General features: G+C 46.3%; 3 long non-coding RNA genes across 5 annotated transcripts; 1 reads left to right on the plus strand and 2 right to left on the minus strand.

Moving 5' to 3' along the window:
- Positions 1-1,335: 1,335 nt before the first annotated feature.
- LOC309858659 lies at positions 1,336-4,811 on the minus strand. The gene is made up of 2 exons (XR_014308291.1): positions 3,572-4,811; positions 1,336-1,652 (listed from the first exon to the last, which is right to left on the minus strand). It is a non-coding gene; the product is annotated as an uncharacterized lncRNA (long non-coding RNA).
- On the plus strand, positions 3,158-12,346 carry LOC309858658. Of its 2 annotated transcripts, XR_014308289.1 has the most exons (4): positions 3,158-3,285; positions 3,422-3,557; positions 9,037-9,214; positions 12,170-12,346. It is a non-coding gene; the product is annotated as an uncharacterized lncRNA (long non-coding RNA). The 2 variants fall into 2 exon arrangements; XR_014308290.1 differs by lacking the exon at positions 12,170-12,346 and having other exon boundaries at positions 3,162-3,285; positions 9,037-9,367.
- A 5,502-nt stretch (positions 12,347-17,848) lies between these two features.
- LOC309858660 lies at positions 17,849-23,348 on the minus strand. 2 transcript variants are annotated; one of them, XR_014308292.1, is made up of 2 exons: positions 22,953-23,348; positions 17,849-19,542 (listed from the first exon to the last, which is right to left on the minus strand). It is a non-coding gene; the product is annotated as an uncharacterized lncRNA (long non-coding RNA). The 2 variants fall into 2 exon arrangements; XR_014308293.1 differs by having other exon boundaries at positions 21,754-23,348.
- Positions 23,349-23,713: the final 365 nt, after the last annotated feature.

Raw genomic sequence — 23,713 nt, forward strand, 5'->3', positions numbered from 1 at the left:
ACTCAAAACCTTTTTTTTTTTTTAAGATTTTATTTATTTATTTGACAGACAGATCACAAGTAGGCCGAGAGGCAGGTAGAGAGAGGAGGAAGCAGGCTCCCCGCTGAGCAGAGAGCCCAGTGTGGGGCTCGATCCCAGGATCCTGAGATCATGACCTGAGCCGAAGGCAGAGGCTTTAACCCACTGAGCCACCCAGGTGCCCCTGCTCAAAACATTTTTTATCAAGAAGTTCTTTTTTTTCTTAAGATTTTATTTTTTTATTTGACAGAGAAGATCACAAATAGGCAGAGAGGCAGGCAGAGAGAGAGGGGGAAGCAGGCACCCTGCTCAGCAGGCAACCCAATGTGCTTGATCCCAGGACTCTGGGATCATGACCCAAGCCAAAGGGAGAGGCTTAACCCACAGAGGCACCTAGGCACCCCTTGATCAAGAAGTTTTAAAATTCACTACAGAAACAAGTTAGGTGCTTGGTTGATGCATCAGGCACATGTATTATCTGAGTAAATAATAAAAGGGCTTATGTGAAATGGACCCATGTAAAGTATATCTTTGAAAGGGCTGGAAAGATGGGACTTGACATCAGTTGGGACCTTGCAGGGGAAAGAGCCCTGCCCTTTCAGAGCAGCAGGGCTTGCTGAAAACCACAGTGTTCTCTGTGTCTGGGCCCTGTGTTCTGCACTCAGTGGATTTGTGCATGCCTCCTCTGTTTCATTCCTGGTGGCAGGAGGTAGAATGGTGAACAAAACAACCCATCCCTGCTTTCATGGAGCCTAAAGTCTACTGAGGATGCCTGACCCTGAGCAAATGACCACGGTGGTGAATGTAGGTGGGTGCTACATAAGCTGGCAATGGCCCTGCCTTAGGCATAAGACAGGAGGGCTTCTGGGATGCAGTGATGCCTTAGCTGGGCTTAGCCTTCTCTTAGTCTCTGAATAGGGAAGAGACATATTAAACCCCAACAACTGAATACGTTCACAAAGGCTGGTCATGGGAGCTAAGGGGTGGGAGAGATAGGAGCTTAGACACAGAAAAATGCCAGACTATGGGGATTTCTGTAGGAGTATAGGAGAAGAAAAACTGTTTTTTCTCTGTCCACCTTAATTTCTCTGACAGGCGCCATGTAATTAGACTACAAAGACAGATTACCCAGAGGAAAATAAACAAGTTTATTAAATATTTTATTTATTTATTTGATAGAGAGATATAGCAAGAAAGGGAACACAAGCAGGCAGAGGGAGAGGGAGAACCAGGCTTCCTGCTGAACAGGGAGCCAAGACAGGACTCAGTCCCAGGACCCAGGATCATGACCCTGAGCTGAAGGCAGACACTTAACAATTGAGCCACCCAGGCACCCCAAACAAGTTTATTAAAAAGTGCATCACACATACACAAGGGAGCACCCAGTGATGAGTAACTCAAAGGAGTGATTAGAACTTGGGCTTATTATAGCATATTAACAAAAGAACAATACATTTTTAGAGAAGTGACACGACAAAGGAAAAGGACTTTTGAGTTTCTAGGGAGGCAAGTTGTGAGACAGAATGTATATAGGGAAGTAATGGTAGACAAGGTTTGTTACTTAGGCTCCTCTGGTGCCATCTCCAGGCTGATAAGGGTCTAGAGTTTTCTCTGGTGACTGACTTCCGTCCTTCCTGGTAGAGAGGGGAGTGGGGACATTTCTGTAAACTTATGTCTTGCTTTCAGGCAAATAAGAGGAGGGCAGAGAGTTTTTCTGGTATCTGTTTCTTCTTAATTGCCTTCTACTCAAAATAATCCTTATGCCAATGTGGCATATTTGGGGTGGTGTATTATACTACTCTTCTCCAGCTTTGCTTTACTAAATTGTTAAATATTCTTCTCATTAGACCAGTATTTTGTTTTGTTTTTTACATATAACATACCATAAAATTTACCCCTTTAAAACATATAACTCGGTCAATACAACATGCTCAGTCAGTAGAGCATGCAACTTATTTTTTTTTTTTACTATTTTATTTATTTATTTGACAGACAGAGGTCACAAGTAGGCAGAGAGGCAGGCAGAGAGCGAGAGGAGGAAGCAGGTGCCCCGCATCAGGCTCTCTGCTCAGTGGGGAGCCTGCTTCCTCCTCTCTCTGCTTGCCTTTCTGTTTACTTGTGATCTCTCTCTGTCAAATAAATAAATAAAATCTTAAAAAAAAAAAAGTGATGTAATTCAGTAGTTTTAAAATATATTCATGAAGTTGCACGATCATCCACACAAATTTCAGAGTACTTCATCACCCCAAAAGAGACCCTAGACTCATTAGCACTCATTTATCATCTGCCCCTTCTGCCAGCCCCACCAGTAATCTGCTTTCTGTTTCTACAGATTTACCTATTATGGACATTTCATATAAACAGAATCCAAAATGTGTGCTCTTGTGTCTGACTTATTTCATTTAGCATAATTTTTTAAAATTCTCTAAGGTTGTAGCATGTATCCATATCCCCATTCCTTTTCATGGCTGAACGATACTCCTTGTGTGGCTATAAGTCACAAGACTCTTGAACGGAAGGTGTGTATGTCTGTGATGGGAGCCAGTGCCTTGAAGTCCAGCCTCAGTGTGAGAACTACTGTACTTTGTATGGCATTTCAACTGCCTGGGCTTTACCCTCATTGGCTGTATGTCTGGACAAATCACTTTCTTTGTGCTCATTTTCCTCTCATGAATGGAAATAACAGTAATAACTCTCATAGGGTTGGTGAATTAAATGAGTTTATACATTGAAAGGCCTTAGAAAAGTTCCTGGTGTAAAAGTCCAGTAGTTATGATGAAAAAAAAAATAGTCTGGCAGATGCAGAACTCCCCACTGATTAGCACACTGCCCTTTGTTCCAGAATCTTCCAAACAGCTACATGGCTACTTTATAAAACTTGGAATTACAACAAGGTCTGACTATAAGAGGAAATGAGTTGAAGATAGCAATTTCTGTACCTTTTTTAGGTGAAGGGGAACAGAATATGCCACCCCAAAATGTGCCACTTTGGCATGAAGATTATTTTGAGCAGAAGGCAATCAAGTCTCTGCAGACTCAAGAAAAACTTTTACCTCTCCCTTAATTGTCTAAAAGAATTTAGATGGGGAGCCTGGCCCAGAAAGAGAGTTATTACCAGAGATAACTTTTTTTTTTTTTAATCTGAAAGACCCACATGGTAGGGCCAACATCTGCCTAGGAAACATCTGCTCTTCTCATCTTCCTGCAAATTGCCCTCCTCCCCTTTGAAGCCTCAGCCCCATCTCTTTCCTCAGCTCAGGATGGCATGTGAGTCTCCATTGCCTGACTGCCTCTGGGTCTCATATTTTTATGGGGACCCCCCGTACATAAATAAATTTCTTTTTAAAAATAAAATAACAATTTTTCTTTTTCTCCTATTAATCTGTTTTTATGTCAACTGAAGTATTAGAGCAGCCAAAGAACCTAGAAAGAAAGAAGGAAAAATTCTCCCCCGGCACCCCCTGACAGTTTGGTGACCTGCAAAGGGACATTCGCTGGCTGGATACAGCTTCCTCCAGGGAGGCTGCCGCTAAGAGAAGGTAAGAATTCTTACCAGATCAGTCTCCTGGAGCTCCACCTGTAGAATCCAGTGGAAGCGAGCGTGGGGAGTCTTCTTTCCATTTTCTAAATTCAGATTAGCAGGAGAAAATGTTTGTGTGAAGTAGTTCCTTGAGTATGGGGACTCTGGTAAAGATTTGTTATGAGTACTCTCAGGTCTACCGAGATAGTCATTGTTTCCTTTGGTCTCTATCCTTTGTGTCCTTTGCCATGAGAAGGAGAATCGTAGCCCACATGAGCTTTTTCCTTTCCTCCCATCCCATGTCTTGAGAGCTTGGCTTTATGACCAGGGAGAATATTCTCACTGGAAGAGGCATGTACTGGCATGCATTGGCATAGAGCCCAGTAGGTTCCAGATCCAAAAAACAGCCCTGTCTTTGTCTGACTGAGCCAATTCTCAGGGGAATTTGTCTTAAGGGGTTCCCGGTCCATAAGGGACCCTTGTTGGTGATGGTGATGGAAGAGTCCCAGATGGCAGGTCTGGGACTGGAGGTGTCTCACGTTCTCACAGGAGACCAGAGCCACCATTCTTACTGCTTGTGACATTGAAGGTCTTGGCTTTCTTAGGCTAATTATGGGAGCGAACTTTCCGGATCTTCTGAGGACTGCATCCTCAGCACCCTCTTTTGGAATGCTTCTTGCATCCGTGGCTAAACCGTAAAAAGATTTAATTGGTGTGAGTCACTATTGAGATTAATATAAAATCCTTACTTGTCAATGGCCAGATAACATATCCTCTGAACAGGCTGTATTTAGAATAGGAAATTTAGAGAGCTCTCATCTAACAATTGTCTTATTGATACCTATGAAAAAAAAAAAAAACATTTTTTTTTTTTGTCCCTATAAAAAGGGACACAAAGGAGTATAACTTCTAGGCTCAGAGACTCCCTTAGCAAGATGAAAGTACAGAAATTAGACTTAGAACAAAGATTAACGCCCACATTCAAGGTAAATTCCCCTTCTCAAAATCCTGCCCCGCCTTCCTGTTCCAGCTTCCCCTTTTCCTTTGAGATTTGTGGAGAGCGTCCTGACTTGATCTCCAGGCCGGTGGTACTGGTTACCTATGTAAATGCTAAGGACCAAGAAGTGAATTTTGGAGAAGAATGGTTGGGGGTGGGGCAGGGCTCACTTCCATGTTTCTTCCAACTCCTCCTACACTCCAGGGCTTTGTAATCAGGCTCTGCCTGCCTTAGGTCTTCCTATGCAGTGTCTTTTGTAGGACTGTCCTGGATCCTGACCACAAAGAATTCTTTTTTTTTTTTTTTAATATTTAATTTAATTTATTTATTTTTATTTTTTTTTTAGATTTTATTTATTCACTTAACAGGCAGAGATCACAAGCAGGTGCTGAGCAGAGAGCCTGACTCGGGGCTCGATCCCAGGACCCTGGGACCACGGCCCAAGCCGAAGGCAGAGGCCTTAACCCACCGAGCCACCCAGGTGCCCCTATTTTGTTTTTTTGGTTTTTTTTAAAGATTTTATTTATTTATTTGACAGAGAGAAATCACAAGCAGGCAGAGAGGCAGGCAGAGAGAGAGAGAGAGGAGGAAGCAGGCTCCCTGCTGAGCAGAGAGCCCGATGTGGGACTCGATCCCAGGACCCTGAGATCATGACCTGAGCCGAAGGCAGTGGCTTAACCACTGAGCCACCCAGGCGCCCCTATTTTGTTTTTTTTGACAGAGATCACAAGTAGGCAGAGAGGCAGGCAGAGGGAGAGAGGTGGAAGCAGACTCCCTGCAGAGCAGATAGCCTGATGCGGGGCTCCATCCCAGGACCCTGAGATCGTGACCTGAGCTGAAGGCAGAGGCTTTAACCCACTGAGCCACCCAGGTGCCCCACCACAAAGAATTCTTGCAAACGAAAACACATAGCAGAACTTTAAAGCATAACATCCTTTTACCTCCATTTCCAGCATATCCTACCAAATTTAGAGAAGAGTTAGAAAGATCATCGGACATTCACACCCCACTCACACGAACCTTGCTTAGCCGCTAAGGGGTGTTTTTTCTACCTGTGATTATACGTAGTCCCTCACGGAGTAAACAGATGACCAGAATTTCTCCTAGGCAATCCTAAAAATACTGTTCAGGGAGTGAACATAAATACATAAAATCTTAAAAACAACAACAAGTTGATTGGTTTAATTAAAACAGACATGTCCTCAGGGGTGCCTGGGTGGCTCAGTCAGTTCGAGTAGCCAACTATTGATTCCTGCTCAGGTCATATCTCAGAGTCCGGGATCCTGCTCCAGGCCACGTAGGGAGTCTGCTTGAGCGTGTCTCTCTCCTTCTCCTTCTGCCCCTCTCCTTGATCATGCGCTCCCTCTCTTTCTCAAATAAATAAAAAAATATTTTTTTAAAAAAGATTTTATTTATTTGACAGAGAGAGCTACAGAGAGAGAGGAACACAACCAGGGGGAGTGGGAGAGGGAAAAGCAGGCTTCCGGCTAAGCAGAGAGTCTGACGTGGGGCTCCATCCCAGGACTCTGGGATCCGGACCAGGGCCGAAGGCAGATGCTTAATGACTGAGCCACCCAGGCACCCCATAAAAAAATAAATCTAAAAAAAAAAAAAAGACATGTTTTCACAATCTCAGTATTAAATATAATCCAGACATGCAACTTTTATTCTACCTGGGTTTTCTAGTCAAAAAAATTGGGGGCACCTGGGTGGCTTAGTCATTAAGTGTCTGCCTTTGGCTCAGGTCATGATTGCAGGGTCCTGGGACAGAGCTCCACATCAGGCTCCCTGCTCAACGGGAAGCATGCTTTCCCTCTCCTTCTCCCCTTGTTGTGTTCCTTCTCTCACTGTGTGTGTCTCTCTCTCTGTCAAATAAATAAATAAAATCTTAAAAAAAAAAATTCATGAGGGACGCCTGGGTGGCTCAGTTGGTTAAGCAGCTGCCTTCGGCTCGGGTCGTGATCCCAGCGTCCTGGGATCGAGTCCCGCATTGGGCTCCTTGCTCGGCGGGGAGCCTGCCTCTCCCTCTGCCTCTGCCTGCCATCCTGTCTGCCTGTGCTTGCTCTCTCGCCCTCTCTCTCTGATAAATAAATAAAATCTTAAAAAAAAAAATTCATGGGTGCCTGGGTGGCTCAGTGGGTTAAGCTGCTGCCTTGGCTCAGGTCATGATCTCAGGGTCCCGCATCCGGCTCTCTGCTCAGCAGGGAGCCTGCTTCCTCCTCTCTCTCTCTGCCTGCCTCTCTGCCTACTTGTAATCTCTCTGTCAAATAAATAAATAAAATCTTTTAAAAAAAATTCATGATATCTCTGTTACAAAATTTGTCAGCAAGAAAAACAGCTTGGGATGAAGGCTAACTCTATCTAACGCCTCAGAAAGTTCTTGTGGGTAGTCTAAGCATAATTGTTGGGAACCAGTGACTTAGATAGATGTAATTGGAATAAGAACTTTTAGGTGAATTTTTCAGCCATTATTATGTTTTATGCCGTGTATCCTTAAAAATACCTTCCCAAATCAGAGGCACCTGGCATAGTTGGCTGAGTGTCCAACAATTGGTTTCAGCTCAGGTCATGAGGTTGAGCCATGAACTGGGCTCAGTACAGAGTCCTGCCTGAGATTCTTTCCCTCCCCCTCTGCCCTCCTGCTTGTGCTACCTCTCTCTCCCAAATAAATAAATAAATCTAAAAAAAAGAAAAAGGCAAAAAACTCAGACCTTCCAAAATCATTTGATAATTTCCACCATTGGAGTTTTACTAAGTTAAGTAATAGAAATTCATTGAATATCTAGATCGTTTCCAAGTTAGATAAAATCTTGAAACATTAATTACTGAACATGGGTTTATCTACATTTTGCTTCTTATTATAGAGAAGCTAAAAGATGTTTGGATGTGTTTGTACTACATTGGAAAATTGTACTATAAAAAAAGTATATGCTTTCAGAAATTATGAAATGTATTTATAAATTTGCCAGTCTAAAGAACGCTAGTATAACAATTTGCGTCTTAGGTTTTACTAAGGGGTAACAATTTCTAAGGGCTAATGATTCTGATAAATGACATTAAAACTATGAGAAATAGGGGCACCTGGGTGGCTCAGTGGGTTAAGCCTCTGCCTTCCGCTCAGGTCATGGTCTCAGGGTCCTGGAATCAAGCTCCGCATCGGGCTCTCTGCTCGGTGGGGAGTCTGCTTCTTCCCTCTCTCCCTGCCTGCCTCTCTGTCTACTTGTGATCTCTCTCTCTGTCAAATAAATAAATAAAATCCTAAAAAAAAAAAAAAAAAAAAAAAAACTATGAGAAATGAGAAATAGGGGTGTCTGACTGGTGTAGTTGGTGGTGCGTGAGACTCTTGATCTTGGGGTCATGAGTTCGAGCCCTGCATCGGGTGTAAAGATTATCTAAAAATCAAAAAATCTTGAAAAAAAAAAAAATAGGAGAGGGCGCCTGGGTGGCTCAGTTAAAGCCTCTGCCTTCAGCTCAGGTCCTGGTCTCAGGGTCCTGGGATCAAGCCCCGCATCAGGCTCTCTGCTCAGCAGAACTTTTTTTTTTTTTTTAAGATTTTATTTATTTATTTGACAAACAGAGATCACAAGTAGGCAGAGAGGCAGGCAGAGAGAGGGAAGCAGGCTCTCCGCTGAGCAGAGAGCCCGATGTGGGACTCGATCCCAGGACCCTGAGATCATGACCCGAGCCAAAGGTGGCGGCTTAACCACCCAAGCACCCAAGCACCTGATAGGTAAAATCTTAAAAAAATATATTTGAAAAAGAAAAGAAGAGTTCCAGCAAAGCAGATTTGATAGAACCTGTATGGTTAATCATTATTCTCACACCACTTAAGTAAGTCATCAGGCCAAGTTTTTCAAACTAGACTTAATTTGTAAACAGATTAGTCTTACTGTGGTTATCTTTGGTAGAAATGGGTAGCTCTCAAAGAAAATTATGTTTCAATGGAAACTGTAGTCCTTGTGGATATCAGATTCTAGTCCTGCTAATTGTCTTTCAGGTTTTGTTTCTACATGTAAACTGGTCCTGGTCCTGAATTCTAGTTTCCTCTAATATTTGACTACGGCTCTTCAAACTAACATTTCCAATTTTCTGACAGTTAATGTACATGAGGAATTTTTTTTTAATATTTTATTTTTGGGGCGCCTGGGTGGCTCAGTCGGTTAAAGCCTCTGCCTTCCACTCAGGTCATGATCCCAGGGTCTTAGGATAGAGACCTGCATCAGGTTCTCTGCTCGGTGAGGAGTCTGCTTCCCTTCTCTCTCTCTCTGCCTGCCTCTCTGCCTATTTGTGATCTCTGTCTGTCAAATAAATAAAATCTTTAAAAAAATTTTTTTATTTTTAAGTAATCTCTACACCCGGCAGGGAGTTCGGACTCTCGGCCCCAAGATCAAGAGTCTCACTCTCTACCAACTGAGCCAGCCAGGCACCCTACATAGTCTTCTACTTTATTGACCTCTCTGACTTGGAATCATTGAGAACTAAAACTGCTCTTTCCCCAAAGCCAGGTAAACAAGCTAGAGCTGGACAACTTGATAAAACTTCAAAGAAATCACCACAATAGCTCATGTATGGACAACCTTAATGCCTCCGTGTCACAGAAGGATCACCAGAGACATTCAAACTGCCAACCAGAAAAATCTAGCAGGTTGCTGCTGCCCTTCCTTACTCCATCTGAAGAGGTTAGGAGCCAGATATCTAGAAATCTCGACTGGCTGCCTTTAGAACTCAGAAACTGGGAGTGTAATCTTCTCCAGTCATTAACTGTTGTTTTTCTTTTGTTTCTATAGAAATGCTTCTTATTAAATACCTAATTGCTTGCACCATGGAACTAACTTTGGGAGTCTGCCTGCATTTCTGCCTCCTAAAATGAGACACAGCTCTTTAATTGAACTGGCCTATTCTCTGAACTAAGAGACTTGTCCAGTAGGATAGGGTGATTTACCAACTTAACTTATGAACTGCCTTATGCCTTATGTCTGCCTTAACGTCAATTGAATTATTAGACTAGCCAAATAATTTAGAAGGGTAAAAGGAAAATTTTTCCACCCTCACACAGGCATTTAGGATTTTGTAGTTGTGCAGACTTTTAAATTTGTCATTACTGATAATGAACTACGGGACTTTTCCTATATACGTACTTCTAAGGTCACCGAGTTTGAGAACAAACTGCTTTATTTATTTATTTTTTTTTTTTTAAGATTTATTTTAGTCGGGACGCCTGGGTGGCTCAGTTGGTTGAGCGGCTGCCTTCCGCTCGGGTCATGATCCCAGCGTCCTGGGATCGAGTCCCACATCGGGCTCCTTGCTCGGCAGGGAGCGCCTGCTTCTCCCTCTGCCTCTGCCTACCACTCTATCTGCCTGTGCTCCTGCTCTCTCTCTCTCTAACAAATAAATAAATAAAATATTAAAAAAAAAAAAAAGATTTATTTTAGTCTTTTAAGTAATTGCTCCACCCATCGTGGGGCTTGATCTTACAACCCTGAGATGAAGTTGCATGCTCTACTGGTTGAGCCAGCAAGGCACTCCAGAGAAGAAACTGCTTTATTTCCAATCAATTGATTTAATTAAGAGTGTGTGCGAGTGTGGGGGTGTGAGTGGCTGGGCAGAGGGAGAGGGGGAGAAAGTCTTAAGCAGATTCTGAGCTGAGCTTGGAGCTTGACCCCAGGGTCGGGTGAGGGCACTTGATCATGGGACCTGGAGATCACGACCCAAGCCAAAACCAAGAGTTGGATGCCTAACTGACTGAGCCACCCAGGCACTAAATTTTAAAGAAATTATAATGAATTTTCAACATACAGAAAAGTAGCAGAATATGATTGCTCATGTACATTCAACAACATCTATTCTCATTTTTCAATTTTTGACAGATGTTTTTTGTTCCACAACTGGATGGGGGAGGCACACCCATTAGGTAGGAACCATCTTGCAAGGATCTGGGGAAACTGGTTTCATGGGCAGGTTGAGAAATGTATGCTTGCCTAGGCAGCAAGGACACTTTGTGGAAGGTGAGGGGGGGAGGGCTGTGCTCCACCCCCGTTCCCCACCTGGCCCCTCTATGGGGCTTGGTATGGGATGAGAGGGCTCACTCTGGGAAGCTGACACCAGTACCATAATGAAGTTGTCTCCAGCACCGTGACTCTGGTGTCAACCAAGAGTAAGGCACACAGTGGTTGAGCTCACACTTAGGGCACCAGGGATCGTGTGGCAAGCAAAGTTGAATGGATATCGACAGGCTGTGGATCTAAAGGAGCACATTCAGGAGGGTAGAGGGCCTCTAGGTCAAGTACTCCAGACCCTCCCTGCTCAAGTGAGGCTGTGGGCCAGGGAGCTGATTAGAAATGGAGAATCTTGGGCTCCCTCCTCCCCAGAGCTGTTGCTCTAAATCATTCAAGATGACCCCAAATTTCAAATCTCACCCATTCTGGGTTGGCACGCAGCTAGTCCAGCCCTTACCAGAAAATGCAGAGATTCCTTTGGCAAGACCATGGAGAAGGGGGCACCTGGGTAGCTAGTCAGTTAAGCATCTGCCTTCGACTCAGGTCATGGTCCCAGGGTCCTGGGACAGAGTCCCACATCAGGCTCCCTGCTCAGCAGGAAGCCTGCTTCTCCCTCTCCCACTCCCCCTGCTTGTGTTCCCTCTCTCGCTGTGTGTCTCTCTCTGTCAAATCAATCAATTAATCAGTCAATCAATAAATAAAATATTGGGGGGAAAAAAAGGACCCTGGAGAAGGATTCTCCCGATAATCCCAGCATCACCTCCATTCATGGGCAGTCCGTGGGCTAGGCAACACGTCTTTCAGTCTTCTGTCAGTCACTGCTGGAAGGGGGGTGGGCTGTGGGCATGGCAAGGGGAATCTTCTTAACTGAAAACCCTGCTGAGAATAAGCCCCTTGCTGGTGCCCTGTTGGAAATTCCAAGCCCTCCAGCTAAAGTTTAAGGAAAACTTTTCCTGTGTTAATTATAAACCCATTTTCAGCCTGTGCTCAGTGGGCTGACTGGTATTTGAAAAAATTACTTGTTATCATAGTCCATGCTTGTCATTAAATTTTTTTGAAGAATGCTGACACCTATACAAATAAGATGTAGAAGCCTATGTCTCCTCTCTCCCTGTTCCTGCTGTCCCCCCAAGGTACCGTTAGGAGTTTGCCGTCTGTCCTTGAAGATCTATTTCTTTGCATTTAAAAACACCACACACTCCCTTCCTGTAATCTTTCCACCTTAATCTTTTTCTCGGCCTTTTGCGCATCCTTCTTTTTTTTTTTTTAAGGGTATAAAAATTTATTACATGTACAGAATATGACCACTAACGAATGCAGACAAGCTAGGACATAATGATACTGGATGGAAGATGTCTAGCTCTTTGGAAAGTGAGCAGGTTTGGGTGGCACAGTCGGCTAAGCATCGGACTCTTGGTTTCAGCTCCAGTTGCGATCTCAGGTCATGAGATCGAGCCCCAAGTTGGGTTCTGTGCTCAGCACAGAGTCTGCTTAGGTTTCTCTCTCCCTCTACCCCCTCCCTGAGCCTTCACACAGCACAGTCTCTCTTTCTCTCAAATAAGTAAATAAAATTTTTTTAAGGATATATATATAGCATTATATATATATGTATTTTTAAAGATTTTATTTATTTGACAGAGATCCCAAGTAGGCAGAGAGGCAAGCAGAGAGAGAGGAGGAAGCAGACTCCCCGCTGAGCAGAGAGCCCGACGCAGTACTCTATCCCAGGACCCCGGGACCATGACCCAAGCTGAAGGCAGAGACTTTAACCCACTGAGCCACCCAGGCACCCCAGTAAATAAATTTTTAAAAATTGCTGTGTGTATAACTCATTAATCCTCAGAGCCACCCCATGAAGTACTATTATTATTCCCATTTTACAGAGGAGGAAACAGAGACAGAGAGGTGGAGATGCTTGTCCAACGTCACCCAGTAAGCTGATCACAGGCGCCTCAGTATGTTAAATCCCTACCCATAGTGGGATAAGCAAAAAGGAGTGGGGACACCTGGGTGGCACAGTCAGTTGGATGTCTGCCTTCAGCTCAGGCCATGATTCCAGGATCCTGGGGTCGAGTTCCACAATCGGGCTCCTTGCTCAGCGGGGAGCCTGCTTCTCCCCTTGCCTGCTGCTGCCCCTGCTTGTGTGCTCTTGTATGCGCGCGCTCTCTCTCTCTCGCTCGCTCTCTCTCTGACAAATAAATAAATAAATAAATAAAATCCTAAAAAAAAAAAAAAAAAAAGGAGTGATGGGGTGGAAATCTTCCAGATCTTTTTTTGGACCACAGAATACTCGTAGACCCTAGACCCCTTTAGGAGAAGCCAAGGTGATGGCGAGGGCTGTGAGTGGTCGGTTCTTATTCTATTTCATCCCAGTGCTCAGCAGTGTCCTGTCTGTGATGTATAGGGTCACCCCAGGTAGGAGACAGCTGCAGGCTGGCACCTAGACCCTGGTGGCTATCCTGGCCTCTAGAGGCCCACTGGCCAGGCTGGACCTGGGGCAGCAGAGTCCCATCGCATCAGGATGGTCCCCAACTACCAGGAGCCTCCTTCGACGGGGGCCACGTCCAGTCGTCTCTATCCCTGCTGCCCCTGCTCTAGGGCTCCATCATGGTAGCACAATAATGGAAGATGTTTTTATGAATATTTTCTGTAGCCTTTCATACAGAGGCAAATGTCTGTCAGGCAGAAAAGCAACACCAAATTTTGAGACTGCAACACTTTAAGCCCTGGAATCCCAGGACCTGCCTCCGGTTCAAACCTGCAGTGGCCATTGTATTTGTTTGTTCATTCATTCATTCATTCATTCATTTATATTTTTTTGACAGAGCAATAGAGAGAGCCAGAGAGCACAATCCTGGTGGGGAGGGACAGAGGGAGAAGGAGAAGCAGACTCCCCGCTGAGCAAGTTGCCTGATGTGGGATTCCCTGGATCCCAGGACTCTGGGATCATGACCTGAGCCGCAGGCAGACGCTTCACCACCTGCACCACTCAGGTACCCTTGACGTTGGCCATTTTAGACTTAAGTGAATGTTAGGCAGGGTGGCCAAATAATGGATCATCCATACTAGAGTTCTTGTTTCGTTGGCTAATGTAAGTCTTGGTAAATTTTAATAGAAAAAATTCCAAGCTTACGGAAAAGTTGCAAGAATACAAATAATACAAGGATACTCCTAAATCTTTTATTCAGAGTCACCGATTTCAACATTTTCCCTATTTACTTTCAACCTCTTTCTCAATGTATAGCTCAGTCCTGGGACCCTGGGATTATGACCTGAGTCAAAGGTAGCCACCTCACTCACTGAACCACCCAGCCCCCGACAAAAGATGTTCTTTTTTTTTTTTTTTTTAAGATTTTATTTATTTGACAGAGAAGGAACACAAGCAGGGGGAGGGGCAGAGGGAGAGGGAGAAGCAGGCTTTTCCCTGAGCAGCGAGCCTGATGTGGGACTCGATTCCCATGACCTGAGTCGAAGGCAGGCACTTAATGACTTAGCCACACAGGGCACCCTGCAAAGAGGTGTTTTTTTTTGTTTTTTTTTGTTTTTTTTAAGATTTTATTTATTTATTTGACAGAGGGAGAGAGATTATAAGTAGGCAGAGAGGTAGGCAGAGAGAGAGGGGGAAGCCGACTCCCTTCTGCTGAGCAGAGAGCCTGATGTAGGCCTTGATCCCAGAACCCTGAGATCAAGACCCCAGCCAAAGGCAGAGGCTTAATCCCACTGAGCCACCCAGGTGCCCCTCAAAGAGGTTCTTTTTTTTTTTTTTTTTAAAGATTTTATTTATTTATTTGACAGAGAGAAATCACAAGTAGATAGAGAGGCAGGCAGAGAGAGAGAGAGGGAAGCAGGCTCCCTGCTGAGCAGAGAGCCCGATGCGGGACTCGATCCCAGGACCCTGAGATCATGACCTGAGCCGAAAGCAGCGGCTTAACCCACTGAGCCACCCAGGCGCCCCTCAAAGAGGTTCTTAATAGCATTTTTTCCCCCAGTGCAAGACCTAGTCTAGGATCAGATACTACATTTAGTTGCCCAAAGCAGGAGTTTGGGGAGTGAAAGAGAGCACTACTAATATTTATGCTGGAAAGAGACAAATAAAGCTAAGGCAAAAGGTTGGTAACTGTAGAATCTGGCAGAGGAGGTAAATGCGCACCCATTTTGTCTACTTTCATATATGTTTAAATTTTTAATTAAAATTTAAATGTAAATTTAAATTTTTAAAAAAGATTTAATTTATTTATTTGACAGACATAGATCACAAGAAGGCAGAGAGGCAGGCAGAGAGAGAGGGGGGAAGCAGGCTCCCTGCTGAGCGAAGAGCCTGATATGAGCTTGATCCCAGAACCCTGAGATAATGACCTGAGCTGAAGGCAGATGCTTAACCTGAGACACCCGGTGCCCTGTAAATTTAATTTTTTTTAAAACACAAAGTGAAAAAACAAGTCAAATAACAATCTGAAGAGGAATATGCTAAGCCCAGAGACATAAAACAAGGCTGTTTGTAAACAGAGCCTCTGGCTGCCCTGTTTTTCAAGGTTCAGACTATTGAAAAACAAAAAACCAACTGAATAAATTTGAAATTCTAATTGGCTTTACTCTGCAACTTCTGAACTGGGTAGTATCCAGCAATTAGAGGGGTACCTCCAAGAGTTTTACAAAATAGAAGGTTTTTATTGGAAGGGGGGTAGGGCAAGGAAGGTATTAGCAAAGGAGAACAAAGATTTGCTTCAGGCAAAGTCACCTTTCCTTCCAGGAAGGCAGGGGGTCTTATTTGGAGGATTACCTCCTGTCCTTTGGGGGAGATGCAGAAGGCCCATTACCTCATTGCTGAAGATTACCTCATTGCTGCTTGAAGAAAATTCCCTGGTGGTGGAGGGGAGGGGGTGGGAGGGCAGGTCTGCTCAGTCAGAAAAGCAGGTACCTCTTTTTTTTTTTTTTTTTTTTAAGATTTTATTTTTATTTCTTACTTATTTTTTAAGATTTTATTTGAGAGAGAGAGAGAGAGAGAAGGAATGCACAAACAGTGTGGAGGAGGAGAGGGAGAGGGAGAGAGAGAATCCTAAGCAGCCTCCACACTCAGTCTGGATCCTGACATGGGGCTTGATCTCACGACCCTGAGATCATAACCTGAGCTGAAATCAAGAGTCAGAGTCAGACACCCAGTGGACAGAGTCATCCAGGCGTCCCTCTGTTCTCTTTTTAATAAGACTCAGATTATCTGTTAGGATTGAAGCACCAGCAGAGGGAAGGGCTTCCCCTGACTTCCCTCCCTGTTGGCCATTATCAAGGTGAAGTACTTTCTGAAGCAGGGAGGCTCCTTGGGGGTGCTCAGGCATGGTCTCCCCAGGAGTGAACCTGGGAGGTGTTTGAGGGCTGATGGAGAAATGAGAGGGAGAGGAGCCCTGACCGCTCTTCCCGCTCTTCCCGGCTGGGCCTGGATTTTCATTTGTCACCAGAGGGCCTGGAGGTGTTGGGTGGGGAACATCCACTCCCTGTCAACGTCACACCTGCTTCCAGCTGGGCCAGCGTGTTCTGGCAGAAGCCAGACCAGTCCCCAAACCTCCCTTGGCTCTCGCCTGCCCCTGCCATGCCTTTTGCGTCCCTGATACTCAACTTTTTGTTTTTGTTTCTGTCACTCACTTGGAATGGCAGAAGCACACACTGATTTGGGAAGACAGACTAGCAATGCATCTTTTCTTCCCCACTTGGTACCCCTTCTAACCTTCACTGCTCAGTTTCTTAGCCTATAACCAAGGTCCTGGGCGTCCATGCCCTTGGGCGGGAAATATGTGCATATCTATTTTCGCTAATCTTTCATTGAAATCTAGCATTTCCTTCAATTGTGTGTGTAGACATCACCTCGAGGTAGTTCGGGCAGTTCCTGGGACTTTGTCCCAAACGGGAGTCACCACTAGGTTGTGGCAGTTCGGGCTTCTTCCTGGGACTTTGTCCCAAACGGGAGTCACCACTGGATTGTGGCCAACGTTGAATCTCATCTACATTCATCCTGACTTCAAACTCACAAACTCACAGCCATCATCCAGCCCACTACCACATTGTATTTCAACATAATTGGCTTCCTTTGTGATCATGGGTGTTTTACTTTATGCATCTGAAAATCTTATGCTGGGGGTGCCTGGCTGGCTCAGTCGGTGGAGCATGTGACTTGTGATCTCTGGGCTGTGAGTTTGAGCCCCACTTTGAGTGTAGAGATTACTTAAAAAACAAACAAACAAAAATCTCACCCTGAGGAAGGGTCCAAAGGCCTCAGCCAACCCCAGAGCATTCTATGGAACAGAAAAGATGTAGGAACGTCCTGCCCACCCTGCATCCTGCCCTCCGAGTCACCCTATCTGTCCTCTCTCGTGGCATCAATCTGGTCCCCCATCCTGTGTGCCCTACCTATGTGGCTGGGACCCTTCCTCAGCAAGCCGGCTACACGCTGCCATCTGCTGGGGTTGGCCCACACAGCACCCTGGTGGTGATGCCGGCAGGCCAGGTCTGGGGTCCCAGAGGGGTTGCCGCAGGACCAGCCAAGAGGGTCTGTGGCTGCTCCCATGATAGAATTCCAACGTGAGCCAGTAGGAGGTGAAATCAGAGTTTACTGCGGGGCGGAGGAGACAGAGAGAGAGAGAGAGCACAGGGGCAGAGTGTCCCAGAGACTCAGAAAGGAAAGGAGAGTCAGTCCCGTCGAGGCCTGGGGTTTTTTTCGAGGAGGTGGTCGAGGCCTGGGGTTTTTTTCGAGGAGGTGGTCTGGTGCATGCGCTTCTTGGGAGTTCAAAGGGCCCAGGAGTTCTTCCTTGGAGCCAGGGGTCTTGACGTTGAGATGTCTTGCTGGTGGTCTGGAATACGCCTAGGATGGCTTTCTCACCTGGTCCTGCCTTAGATGTTACTATTCTGGAGAAATCATTAATTCCTTGCCCTTTATAAGGAGGACACAAGGTATTTGCATCAGGGGGCGTGTGGCGGCAGCAGAGGGTGGGAGAGTGGGGGGGGGGGTCCTGTCCTAGCGAGAATGGAGGCAGGAAAAAGAGCACAAAGCAGATTTTTTTATGGGGTCCTTCATTTCCCTGTCTCAGTGGTTTTGGTTAGATGCTTGTGGTCCTTCTAGTCCTTCTGGGCATTATAAGCGAACATGCGGACTGTGCCCCAAGTCTTGCTGGAGGACCCTCTGTGCCTCTCTCTCTCAACACTTAACTCCTTGCCCGGGTCCTTGGGGAAGGACATGTGCACCGCGCATGTGCAGAGAGCTACCTGGCCGGCGATGAGGCCCCGGGAGCTGGTGAGCCGCGCAGCTCAGAACGAGGTCTGGGAGCAAGAGGCAGAAGTATCTGCAGTTTATTAGCAGGCCAAATGAATTTTTAAACACCGATTGTTCTTTGGGGCCAACAGTCAAAAGTCGTAACGAGAAGGTGGTGAGAAGCTTCTCTCCCTCCCGGTACCCCGGCCTCAAACGTCACCAGCTTCTTTCCTTCCAGAGCTGCTCACCACATCTAAGACCAATATGAACGTGAGCTGGAACCCTGCCTTTTCTTATTTAAATCCTAAGATGTTAGGCCCCTGGTCTGCACCTGGCTTTTTTAATAGAACAATATTGTCTTGGAAATTGATTCTATCTGCATATAAATAGTTTCCTCCTGGTTCTTTTCCCTTTCATTTCTCTGGTCGTTTCCCAGCAGTCTGTTGAAAAAGAATGTCTTTCCATAGAAACAGGAGGGCCCAGACTTAGCCAGAAATTTCGGGGTAGTTCTCCAGCTACAAAAGTCTCAGGATTCCGAGTTCCGTATTCTGCTTAAGATGGATTTGCAATTCAAAAGGGGCCTCAGGGCACTTTTGCACCTTATCTCCAAAATTTACTACCCAGGAAATTTGGGTTAGGGGGTCAGAGGTGGGTTGCTCTTTGGGTAGAAAACTCTTCCCCAAATCTAGATGTCAGGGTTCCAAGATCTCTGTCTGTCCAGAGGTTAACCTTTTCATCCCAAGCCGATCTTGGAGCTCTCTATAATAAAGGTCACCCTCCTAATATGGAACTCTCCAGCAACCAAGCAGCTCTCCTCTCCAGCCTCTCCCACCAAATGCATCAGCCACCAGCTGCGAACACCTCAGAAAACTGCTCAGGGGCCTGAGTGCTCCCCAGAGCTCTCTGGGGGTGGGCTGGGTAGATGGGCTGTCCTCTCCACACACTGAGAGCAGCTCCAAGTTTATTGGTATTTATATGTCATTCTCTGAAGTCAGCTTTGAGCTGTGGAACAGGTTTTCTCCTAACAAACCACGTGTCTGTCAGGGGGCTGCTTCTCACGGACATCGGACCCCTTCGTTGCTGTGGGCCTCTAAGATACACCAATAGACCCCAGGCCCATCCTTACTGCCAACAAATGGTCAGGGCGGGCAAATCCCCTTCTGTCTGGAAAACGGCACCACCAGTGTATCTCCTTCCAGAAATCTTCTCAGTGTAATATGGTTCCCTGCCAGACTCACATAGCTGCAGGAGAGAGAGAGAGAGAGACTGTCCAGACCTGAGAGAGACTGTCCAGACCTGCCAATGGAAGCATCTTATCAGCCATCTCCACAAAATAGAACTAGCATTCAGGTTTTTACATCAGTGCTTGGTGAGTTTGAGTATTGTGAGTCAGTCTTGCCAAAAGGTATCCTCTCTGGCCCACAGAACTAAGGGTTGCCCGTCAGACCATGGTGGATTCCACTGAATAAGCACCCACTTTGCCCTCGAAGGCCCCCGACCCACAGCTTGGGGGCTGCAGCTCTTCCTGCGGGCCTTCCAGTGGGAAGCATGTTGATGAGACTGAGGGAGCCCATTCCAGGATCTGTTAGCTGTGTGTGAAAGAAACTCAGCTGCAGGGATGAGAGAGAGTCCTCGGACGTCCAAGGACTAGGTGAAAGAAAAATGAGCACAGATCCATCCTTACTGCCAACAAATGGTCAGGGCGGGCAAATCCCCTTCTGTCTGGAAAACGGCACCACCAGTGTATCTCCTTCCAGATCGAACTCAGCATTTTCTGGAAGAAAACCAGAAAATGGTTTTCTTGGGAACATGCAAATTAAACTGGCAAAACATGGGTTTGCAAAAGAAAAGACAGATTTTTTTTTTTTTTTTTAATTCACGTACTTGCATGCGAGTTCATAGAAAAATGTGATTCAAGGAGATGGTTAGAATTGGGGGTTTTTATACCATCCTAATAGGGAAGGGGAGGAGGAGAAGGGCATTTACAGGAAAACAAGTGGCTTTTAGGGAAGATAAATGGGCCCTTAGGAAATTAGGAGGTGTGGTAGTCTTGTGACAATATCTGTTTATGTGATTTCTTTTTTTTGTTTGTTTTTTTGTTATTGTTGTTGTTGTTGTTTTTATTTTACTTTTTTTTTTGTTTTTTAATTTTATTTGACAGAGAAGAAGAGACATCTAGAGAGGGAATACAGTGGGGAGCGGGAGAGGGAGAAGCAGGCTTCCCGCCGAGCCAGGAGCCCGATGCGGGGCTTGATCCCAGGACCCTGGATCATGACCCGAGCTGAAGGCAGATGCTTAACAACTGAGCCACTCAGGCGCCCCTGTTGTTGTTGTTTTTAAAATATTTTATTTATTTATCTGACAAACAGAGATCACAAATAGGCAGAGAGGCAAGCAGAGAGGAGAGGAGGAAGCAGGCTCCCCACAGAGCAGAGAACCCTTTGGGATGCGGGGTTTGATTCCAGGACCCTGGGATCATGACCTGAGCTGAAGGCAGAGGCTTTAACCCACTGAGCCACCCAGGCGCCCCTTTTTTGTTTTATGTGCTTTTTTATCCCATTGCACACTTCTCTCCAGTGAAGGGAGTCCATGTTCTTTGGTGGCACAATTCCTGGGGAGGGAATTTACGGCAGCTGACTTTTTTGGCTCTGCTTTTAGATCCCCCTGGATTCAGGAGAAACGACTCCTCACAGTGAGAGAGTCTGGATCCCCCTCTTTTGGATGCCCTTCTTTTCCCTGTCCAGAGGCCATCCTGGCTGGGTGGGCTGCAGGGGCCAGAGGCTTGGCTCAGCATTCCGGAGGCTGGCACAGGGAACTGTGCAAGAACAGAATTGGGTTGGGGGGATCTCCAGCAGAGGCTGCGCAAAGCTTGGGGGGAAAGGGCCAAGTGGCTCACTCTGGGGATCAAGGGCGGGTTTAGACAGACTGCCAGGGTCAAATCATATGTCCTTGGGCGAGATTCTCAACTTCTCTGAACTCCTTCTCCTCCTTGGGTAAAAAGCCTCACAGGACTGCAGGGAGGATAAGATTAGCGAATGCATTAAAAGCACTTACTGTCGTGCCTGGCACATAGCAAGTGCGTGGTTACTAGAACCAACTTCTCTGGGCACTGGGGATATGGCAGAGAGCAAACCCAGCCCCTGGGTCTCCCGGATTGTCCAAATTGGAGAAGAATCTATGAGACAGAGGAACACATGGCATCATCAGATGACAGCGGGCACCAGAAGGAAACAAAGCAGGTGAGAGGCAGAGGAAGAGGCAGGGGCTGGTGTGGACAGTCTGGGAAGGGGCATCTCATCTGAGGAGAGACCAGAATGATGTGGTTTCCTAGGAATTCCGATTATGTTTTGTTGCTGTTGGTCCTGCACGTTCCTTGGGCCCTAGATCAGTCCTCCTCTTGCCGGAGTTTCTACTAGCCAGCGAATGGGGACCCAGCTCCCATCTCAGGTGCACACGTGGCCCACTCTCCATGATGCTTTCCAGGGGGTGGAGTTAGTGGGGTGAGCGAACAAGGGGGCCCCAGGTTCTGAATGTGAGTCAGGGTGGTGGGTTTCTGGCTTTGATCTTTATTCCGTTCCTCCTTACCTCACAATTCGACAGTGCCAGAAGACTCGTGTTAGGACAGGGCCCGTCCCCTCCAGGAGAAGAGCTTACTACACAGTCCACCCCCCTTACCTACTCCTGAGGAGCAGTTGTGCGGGGGAAATTGGCCAGATGTATGGCCTCAGGGCGAGGCTGGGCGGCAAAAACCAGAATAGAAGGTCTAAATTTAAACCTGTGTCTGGAGGCTTCAGGGAGCCTGGGTCCTACGGGCCCTGGGGTGGCTCCGGCCCTCCTCCCTCATCCCTCCTCCCTGCTTCTCACCTCCCTTCCCCCTCTCCCTCCTCCCTTCCTCCTCCTCCCTCCTCCCCTCCCTCTCAGAATGGAAACTGTTTCTTTCCTGGCTGCCTAGAGCTGGTTTCCTCCCAAGGAAATAATGTCTCACCGCAGCTGAGGCAGGCTCTGCCCCCTGGAATTTCCCTGCAGTGGAGAAACACCCCGCCTGCCCGAGCCTTTCAGAGATGGGACACACCTAGAGCCTGCTTGGGCACCGGCCAGAGGGGGACACGCCCAGAGACACACAGATGTAAACAGAAACAGAAACAGAAACGCGTTGGGAAAACGCGGGGGACCCTCAGGATTGGGTTCTAGTCCCAACTCTTGTCTCCACCTCCCTATGAGACTTGAGCAAATCACCTCCTTTTCTGAACCCATTTTTTTTCACCTCCTAAGTATTAAAATAGATCTCTTGAGAATCAAAATAGAACAGAACTCTAAAGGAATCAACCTAGAAAGTTCTTTGATTATTTCAAAGATGTCGCTTTCTTTGTTCAAAAATATTTTTAAATTCCCTATTTTTCTTTTCCCTTTCTGAAAAATTTCTTTCAGGACCAGTTTTAGGCACTCATAGGTCTGCCTTGTTACTTTTGCAGACATTTCATTTTTGCCTAGAAGGATCACTGCCCATGGTACCGAGAGACTTTGGGCTGGTTCCAAACATTGAGTTCAAAAACGATTCCTGCAAGGACAGCGGAAAAAGGGTCTGTCAGGTGCCATCACTGCTGCAAAATTTCCCTGATTCCCAAGGTTGGCCCCCAGAGAGGGAAAACCGCTCCTGAAGGGGCAGTTCAGCTGTAAGCAGGGTCTTCCTTGAGCCTTCCATATTCCAATACTCAGACACAGAAAGGTCTGCACATGCATGGCCAAATGGAAACTTCCAGTTGCAGCCACCATATCCAGAGGCAGCAGGGAGAACCCCAGACATGCCCTGCTTGTGCTTCTGTGCGTGTATTCACTGAAGCCAGACACAGGGGCTGTCTCAGACCTGATCACGTGGGGACGGCCCACAGCCCAGACACCCTCCAAGCAGGCTGTGCCCAGAGACTTTAACTGGAGAGCGAGCGCGGAGGGGACACACCCGGACACACTGGGTTGCCTGGTAACACAGAATGCCAGCCCCAGGGATACACACCTCTCTGGGATGACACACTCAAACTGTTTCCACACAGGCAGATTGCACGGAGCAGGCGGCCCCATGCATGCGCTCTTCCCATGTGAATATGCCCACCGGGAATGATATGTGCCTTCATTCAGAAACAGTCCTGCAACTAAAGATTCTGTTCACCCACACCCCAAAATGCTTACCGGATTTAGGTAGGGTCAAGCAAGCCCCCTAAAACTTCCAGTCACGCTCAGTGACACACACACATTCGCCCAAGTGGTCAGAGTCTAGACGCCTCACGTCCTTTTTGTTTCCTCCCGGAAAACCTTTGACTTTTCCATTTTAAGCAGCCAGTGACCAAATGGTCTATTTCTGTAACTTCTTAGTATTAGCCAAAGATTGTTCTTTTGAAATGTCTACAGTAAGTTACGAAGAATGCTTCTGACCTTTGTTTTCAAATTCAACTATGCAAAACGCTAAACACAACGTGAAAACTCAGAAGGCAATTTTTAAAATTCACAGACAAACCACGCTTGAGAATTTGTTCAACTTTTGGTTGTAGGAGAAACACAAGCTTACTGAATTTTGCAGTGATTTTTTTAAAATTCCAGCTTGGTAAACAGGAAAACAACTTCGGAGGCTTTGTGGCGTGAGCAACGGGAAAAGGCTCGTCTGGGCAGCACCCCTCACTTCTTAGGGATGGATAAATCGAAGAGGACTCGCCCTTGACCTGGTTTCCACACTCTGACCTTGATTCGGCAGAACTTCCCGTGTGGTGTTTGGACTGCCTGACTTGTAGACAGATGCGCCCTCACTTGGGTCCAGAAACATACGCCTGTGTAGGTCTGTCCCCTTCTCTGTATGTCTCAGACACTGTGGTGGTTTTAGGATGAGATAACCTGGTTTTCCTGGCCACGGCAGGCTTCTTGCCTCCTGTTCCATCATCAGACAAGACCAACCTGGA

The sequence above is a fragment of the Mustela nivalis genome (genome assembly GCF_964662115.1).
Source record: "Mustela nivalis genome assembly, contig: HAP1_SCAFFOLD_3097, whole genome shotgun sequence".
NCBI classification, from domain to species: domain Eukaryota; kingdom Metazoa; phylum Chordata; class Mammalia; order Carnivora; family Mustelidae; genus Mustela; species Mustela nivalis.